This window comes from Triticum aestivum, chromosome 2A (genome assembly GCF_018294505.1).
Source record: "Triticum aestivum cultivar Chinese Spring chromosome 2A, IWGSC CS RefSeq v2.1, whole genome shotgun sequence".
Classification (NCBI taxonomy): Eukaryota; Viridiplantae; Streptophyta; class Magnoliopsida; order Poales; family Poaceae; genus Triticum; species Triticum aestivum.
In genome coordinates, this window is record NC_057797.1 from 352,101,491 (window position 1) to 352,110,052 (window position 8,562).

An 8,562-nucleotide genomic window follows, 5' to 3' on the forward strand; every position below is an offset into this window, starting at 1 on the left:
TTGGCAATCTTGATGGCGCTTTCGTTGTTGCAGTAGAGTGGCACTTGCTTCAGATGAATGCCATAATCTTTGAGTGTTTGCTTCATCCATAGAAGCTGAGCGCAGCAAGATCCAGCAGCAATGTATTCAGATTCAGCAATGGAGAGAGATACACAATTCTGCTTCTTTGAAGACCAACATACAAGTGATCATCCCAGAAAATGACATGTGCCTGATGTAGACTTGCGATCCAACTTGTCACCAGCATAATCAGCATCCGAGAATCCAACCAGATCAAACTCTGAGCCCTTTGGATACCATAATCCTAATGTTAGGGTGTGAGCCAAATATCGAAGAATTCGCTTCACAGCTAAGTGATGTGATTCCTTTGGTGCCGCTTGGAATCGAGCACACATGAAAAAACTAAGCATAATATCTGGCCTAGATGCACATAGATAAAGTAAAGAACCAATCATGGAGCGGTATACCTTTTGATCAAACACTTTATCATTGTCGTCGGGACCCAGATGATGTTTGGCTGGCATTGGAGTCGTGAAGCCTTTGCAGTCTTGCATCCCAAATTTCTTCCGGCAATCTTTGAGGTACTTCTCTTGAGATATGAAGATTCCGTTGCATTGCTGATGTATTTGAAGAGCAAGGAAGAACTTCAGCTCACCCATCATGGACATCTGATATTGCTCTTGCATCATATATCCAAACTCTTCAGTGTATTTTTGATTGGTGCAGCCGAAGATAATGTCATCCACATATATTTGGCACACAAACAGTTCACCATCATATGTCTTCATGAAGAGAGTGGGGTCGAGGGAACCAGGTTTGAAGCCTTTGCTCTTCAGGAAGTCTTTGAGTGTGTCATACCAAGCCCGAGGGGCTTGTTTGAGGCCATACAGCCCCTCATCTGACAACTTGACCATGCTCATCTTGCTTGTTGCGATATATCCATTTGGTGCCTATTATATCGTGCTTGCGAGGATGAGGACGCTTAACCAGTTCCCATACATTATTTAGGTCAAGCTGTTGGAGCTCTTCTTGCATAGCTTGAATCCATTCAGGTTCCATGAAGGCTTCTTCAACTTTCTTGGGTTCAGATATTGAGACGAACGTGAAGTGCCCACAGAAATTTGCTAGCTGTGTTGCCCTTGAATGAGTGAGTGGACCTGGTGCATTGATGCTATCAATTATTCTTTCAATATGTACTTCATTTGCAACATGAGGATGTACAGGACGAAGATTTTGCTCTTGCTGATCATTGTCATCGTTAGAGGGATTGTCTTCGGGCTGAGCATTGTCTTCAGGTTGATCAGGTGCGGAGATGATAAGTTCCTCTTCAGGCTGAGCTTCAGACGGTATGATTTCTCCACTTCCCATAAGTTTGATTGATTCACTGGATGGAACTTCATCTAGCACATTTGGCAGGTGCTCTCTTTGTGAGTTGTTCGTTTCATCAAACCGCACATCCACTGTTTCAACCACTTTATAGTGAAAAAGGTTGAAGACTCTGTAGGAGTGCGAATCCTTTCCATATCCAAGCATAAAACCCTCATGTGCTTTTGGTGCAAATTTTGAAGTGTGATGTGGATCCTTGATCCAACACCTGGCGCCAAATACTCTGAAGTAACTGGCATTTGGCTTCTTGCCAGTAAGGAGCTCATAGGATGTCTTGTTTAGAAGCTTGTGAAGATAAACACGGTTGATGATATGGCATGTAGTATCAATGGCTTCAGGCCAGAATTTTCTTGGAGTCTTATATTCATCAAGCATCGTCCGGGCCATCTCAATAAGTGTTCCATTCTTGCGTTCGACGACGCCATTCTGCTGTGGCGTGTACGGAGCTGAGAATTCATGTGTGATGCCCAAAGTATCAAGATATGTATCTAGGCCAGTGTTCTTGAATTCGGTGCCATTGTCACTTCTGATGTGCTTTATCTTGGCGCCATAGTTGTTCATTGCTCGATTGGCTAAGCGTCTGAAGACATCCTGCACTTCAGTCTTGTAGAGGATTATATGCACCCAAGTGTATCTTGAATAATCATCAACAATGACAAAGCCATAGAGACAAGCAGTAGTAGTAAGAGTTGAGTAATAAGTGGGGCCAAAAAGATCCATGTGGAGCAGTTCGAAGGGTTGAGTCGTTGTCATGATTGTCTTCGAGGGATGTTTGGCCCTCGTCATCTTTCCTGCTTCACAGGCACCGCATAAGTGATCCTTCTTGAACTTGATGCCCTCGATGCCTATGACATGCTTCTTCATTGCAAGGGTGTGGAGGTTCCTCATGCCAGCATGCCCTAGCCTCCGATGCCAGAGCCAGCATTCAGAAGCTTTTGCTAGAAGACATACGGCAAGTTGTGGTCCTGCTGAGAAGTCTACCACGTACAAATCATCTTTCCGATACCATTCAAACACTAGAGACTTGTCAGATTCCATTAGAACAAGGCAACGATATTTTCCAAATATCACAATCATGTTTAAATCGCAAAGCATTGAGACAGACATTAAGTTGAAACCAAGGGATTCAACAAGCATGACTTTATCTATGTGTTGATCCTTTGAGATTGCAACTCTACCTAGACCCAATACCTTGCTTTTACCAGTGTCAGCAAATGTGATGTGACTTTTGTCAAATGGACGTAAGGTTGAGTCCATGAGAAGACTTCGCTTGCCAGTCATGTGATTAGTACACCCACTATCAATAATTCATTCTGAAGCAGCTGGTGTCATACCCTACAGTTTTGGTTTTCGGCTGGAGACCTTTCCCTGCAAAAGAGAGTTAAGATTTCTTAGCCACCCACATCTTCAAGGGTGGCTTCGAAGCAATGAGTCTAAGTGCAGCATCTGAGAACCTTGGCTTTGGAGCCCTAGCAAAAAGTCTTGCAGGTGGACAATAGTACTCATAAGGATAAGCAGAATAGTTTTTGGTCTTATGAACATGGCGGTTTGATGAAACACGCTCATATTCATAGGCCTGAGTAAGGTTTCCCTGCAAAACATTTGTGTTAGTGCGACTCAGGTGAGTCCTCTATCTGTATGAAGCCTTTGGGCCATATGAAGCCTGTGGTCTGGGATTTGTCTTCTTCACTTGTGGTGTCATGACGACATTCACAGGAAGATTCTCCAAACATCTTTTCGGCACCCAGACTTTCTTCATAGGCGGCCCATTCCTGCAGTTAGTACCAATATACCTGGCAAACACTTCACCATTCTGATTCTTAAACAGTTTATAGTTTGCATCAAAGGATTCATCAATAACAATGGGATTAGCACAAGTGAAGCCAGATAGGGTGGATGGATCCGCTGAAGGTTCCTTTGCAGCAACCCATGTGGTTTTGGGGTACTGCTCAGGTTTCCAGTAAGAGCCATCAGCATTCATTTTCCTTTCGAACCCAACACCCTCTTTCCTAGGGTTTCGGTTCAAGATCTGCCTTTTGAGGACATCACATAGTGTCTGATGCCCTTTGAGACTTTTGTACATCCCTGTTTCAAGCAATGTCTTCAAGCTAGCATTCTCATCAGCAATAGCAGTGGTATCCTCAGCAGAGGGGTTAGTTACCACATCAATAGTTGAAGATATTGCAATAGTAGCAGTAGTAGAACAACCAGCAACAGAAGTAGCATTGTCACGCTCGATGCATTTAAGACATGGTGGTTCAAATCCTTCCTGAGCTGAACTGATCTGTTCGGCGCGAAGTGACTCGTTTCCTTTTGAAGCTCTTCATGAGCCGCTCTCAATTTCTCAAGATCTTGCTTCCTTTGAAGATAATCATATGAAAGCTTTTCATGAGTTGTTGAGAGCGTTTCATGACGACTTTCAAGTTCCTCATACTTAACGTGAAGATTTTTTATGTCTTCAATTAAGGACTGAGATCGAGTCATTTCAGCGTCTAACAGATCATCGCTTCTGTCTAACAGTTTTTGAATATGTTCCATGGCTTTTGTTGTTCAGTTGCAATTTTAGCAAGTGTTTTGTAGCTGGGTTTGGAACCACAATCAGAGTCATCTTCACTAGATATTTGATAGTGAGTAGTGCGTGTGTTTACCTTGGCACCGCGTGCCATGAAGCAGTAGGTAGGAGCGGAGTAGTCCTTGTCATTTGCATCGGTGTCGGTGATGAAGTCATTGTCTTCAGTGTTGAAGATGGACTTGGCAACGTATGCTGTAGCCAGACTCGCAACGCCAGAATTGGACTCCTCCTCAGACTCCACCTCCGCCTCCTCAGAAGCGGACTCCTCCTCAGAATCCATTTCCTTGCCAACAAACGCACGTGCCTTGCCAGATGAGCTCTTCTTGTGTGATGAAGACTTTGAGGAAGACTTTGAGGAAGACTTGGAAGAAGACTTTGAGTATTTCTTCTTCTTCTTGTCGTCAGAGTCATACTCCTTGCTCTTCTTCTTCTTCTTGTTCTCATTGTCCCACTACAGACACTTAGAGATGTAGTGGCCAGGTTTCTTGCACTTGTGGCATGTTCTCTTCTTGTAGTCATGAGCAGAAGCTTCATCATTCCTTGATCTTGATCGTGAAGACTTTCTGAAGCCTTTCTTCTTGGTGAATTTTTGGAACTTCTTCACAACCATAGCAAGTTCCTTTCCAATGTCTTCAGGATCATCAGAACTGCTGTCAGATTCTTCTTCAGATGAGGAGACAGCTTTTGCCTTCAAGGCACGAGTTCGCCCATAGTTGGGACCGTAGATGTCTCTTTTCTCAGAAAGCTGAAACTCGTGTGTGTTGAGCCTCTCAAGTATGTCAGACGGATCGAGTGTCTTGAAGTCAGGACGTTCTTGAATCATCAAGGCTAGGGTGTCAAACGAGCTGTCAAGTGATCTCAGGAGTGTCTTGACGACTTCACGCTTGGTGATCTCAGAGGCGCCGAGAGCTTGAAGCTCATTTGTGATGTCAGTGAGTCGATCAAACGTGAGCTGGACATTCTCATTATCATTTCTCTTGAAGCGGTTGAAGAGGTTGCGAAGGACACTGATTCTCTGATCTCTCTGGGTTGAGACGCCTTCATTGACCTTGGAGAGCCAGTCCCAGACTAGCTTAGATGTTTCCAAAGCACTCACACGGCCATACTGTCCTTTGGTCAGATGACCACAGATGATGGTCTTGGCAGTGGAGTCCAGTTGAACGAACTTCTTGACATCAGCAGCGGTGACACCTTCACCAACCTTGGGAACGCCCTTCTTAACGACATACCATAGGTCAACATCAATGGCTTCAAGATGCATACGCATCTTATTCTTCCAATACGGATATTCAGTTCCATCGAAGACGGGGCATGCAGCGGAGACTTTAATTATCCCTGCAGTCGACAAAGCTAAAACTCCAGGTGGTTAAACCGAATCACACAGAATAAGGGAGTACCTTGCTCTGATACCAATTGAAAGTGCTAGTGATCGACTAGAGGGGGTGAATAGGCGATTTTTATGAAAGTCTTCAAAACATGGAAGTTTCGAAGACAAACGATAGAAATGAACCTATTACCATGCAGCGGAAGGGAGACTACACTAGGCAAACCATAGTCAAGTATTCAATGAAGTGAAAGCACAATGACTAATAGCAGCTAGGAAGTAAAGATCAGGTAGGAAGATATTGTGAAGCCAATCAGAACAAGCAGTCACTCAGTGAAGACAGAAGATAATGCAATCATACAATGACTTCACAAGGACCAACAGTAAGTAAAGGGAAGGGAAGGATGAAACCAGTGACTCGTTGAAGACAATGATTTGTTGGACCAGTTCCAGTTGCTGTAACAACCGTACGTCTGGTTAGGGAGGCTGAGATTCAACTCAGAAGACCTCGTCTTCACCTTATTCCCCTTGAGCTAAGGACACCCAGTCCTCGCCCAATCACTCTGGTAAGTCTTCCAGGTAGACTTCCAAACCTTCACAGACTTCGTTCACCGGCGATCCACAATGACTCTTGGATGCTCAGAACGCGACGCCTAACCGGCTGGAGGATTCACAGTCCTCAAGTGTAATAAGTCTTCAAATCACACAGACAAGTAGACTTAAGTGATGCCTAACGCTCTTTGGCTCTGGGTGTTTAGGGCTTTATCCTCGCAAGGAATTCTCTCTCAAAGGCTTCGAGGTGGGTTGCTCTCAAACGACAAAAGCCGTACTCTAACTCTGAGCAGCCAACCGTTTATGGTTGTAGGGGGTGGGCTATTTATAGCCACTAGGCAACCTGACCTGATTTGTCCGAAATGACCCTGGGTCACTAAGGAACTGACACGTGTTCCAACGGTCAGATTTCAAACACACATGACAACTTTACTTGGGCTAGAAGCAAAGCTGACTTATCCAACTCTGGACAAGATTTTCTCTCATAGTCTTCACTCGAAGACATAGGATTTTGGTTAAGCATCACTTTAGTCATTCTGACTGGTTCTCTTGGACCCCACTTAACAGTACGGTGGTTCCTATGACTCAATAAAGAAAAACACAGAACGGCAAAACTGCTAAGTCTTCGCGCTCCATAGTCTTCACGCGATGTCTTCTCTTGTCATAGTCTTCAATGTGAATGTCTTCACATACCACCTTTGACTTCAATGTCTTCATACATTTTTAGGGGTCATCTCTGGTAGGAAAACTGAATCAATGAGGGACTTCTACCTGTCTTATCCTGCAATTCTCACAAACACATTAGTCCCTCAACTAGGTTTGTCGTCAATACTCCAAAACCAACTAGGGGTGGCACTAGATGCACTTACAAGGACGAAGTGTTAGAAGAGAAGTTGACCAACAAAGCACAAATCTCGTTCATTCTTGCGTCATTCTCTTGTTTGTGGTCATCGAGCTTGTTGTCGAAGTAGTCTCTTGTACGTTGCTCGGAGAGTCGCAAGTCACTGGCGAGGTTGTCGATGCGTTCATTCATTGTTTGTTGCTCTTGATGCAAAGCTTGTTGTGCACCAAAGAGGTGGCTCTTTGTGACGTAGGAGGACATGTCGTCGTCTTGCTTGATGAAGAGTGGGTTGGTATAAGTACTTGGCCTATCCATCATTCCAAGCAAATATGTGAGAGGGAGAAAGAGAAGAACTTATACCAAATGTACCTTGACTGATGTTGAAGATGGATCAATGATCACTCAAATGTGGAACAAGGAAATAGCACAATTGGTACCAATTATTGTCGGTTTCTCACACCTACACAAGTAAAATCTTATAGTGGAGCTCGGTTAGGATGGTTGCACAAAATTTGATGCAATTGTTAGTGAGCCTCAATAATGTTGGAAAATATTCACAAATTTGCAAATGCAACAAGTAGACCAATAGCAAGATATGATACACGGAAACTCACACACGGATAGATAAATGGGGTTGTGCAACCAAGGAATGAGCCAAAATGTGGAATCCACGAAAATGCTCTTATTGCACAACACTAGAGAGACGCTAGCACGATTGCACAATAGGCGGATACGAAACTTGTGCCCAACTACTAGGCAAAAATGCAACAACTTCTATCCCAAGTATGCTATATGTATGGTAATCCGGTGATATGATCCAAGATGATCTAGTATGACAATCTTAATGTAGTATGATGCTATGGTTCTTGCTTATAAGCTCTTTGCTTATCTTTCCTCTTTTGCTTAAAATCTTGGATGGCTCTTTCTCTTTTGAGCTCTTTTCTCATGCAAAACTTCGCGAGCCAAGATACCAATTGTGTATGCTTATGGCAACCTTGTGACACAAGAGATGATACCAATATATGTACCAAGATGATATGGTATGTATGCAATGGGAAACTATGATCACTAATGTGCACAAGTAACATTGCCGGCAATACTCAAAGGCTAGTGTCGATAGGAAAGGTACGCAAAATGGTTTATGGGGTTATTAATGCAATGGCAAGAATGTACAATGATGATATATCACGATACCAAGATGATATGGAGGTTACTGTTCTTGCTTACGGTGAAGGTGACAAAATGGTGAGGTGGTCGATGTCAATGACGAATATGAGCGATGGAGATGTCGTTGTCGCACCGATAGGCTGGTCTGCTGGTCGAAGTCATTGCAGGGTGTGCTATGGACAGCTATTGTTCCTGGGCATTTCCTTTCTCTTGTCATCACGTCAACATACACAAGGCTTGCCTTCACAGGGCCCCACCTTGACTTTCCATCATGGCTACACTCTTTTCATCAAAGCAACTCTTCTTAAGAAGACCCCTTTGTAACGCCCCGGATATAACTTTCCATAATTGTAGCTCCAACTCTTGCCATTGTCGGCTATGGGATGTGCTATATCCTTCGTGGTTGGGTTTTGTCTTTCGTTTTTGCCTTTTGTTCATGTCGTGCATTTCATCTCATGTCATCATGTGCATCTCATTTGCATTCGTGTTCATCTCATGCATCCGGTCATTTTCCCCGTTATCCGTTTCGAAATCCGACACTCCCACATGCACCCGTTGCACCTCTCAAATCTCGTTTTGTGAGATGGAGAAAAACGTTCTCAGAATGGGTCGAGATTTGTCGAGTGGCCTTAGTACATCACCGGTAGGCCGCCTATCAAATTTCATTCCATTTGGAGGTCGTTTGATGCCCCAACGGTTATCCAGGCAACCACGAAAGCC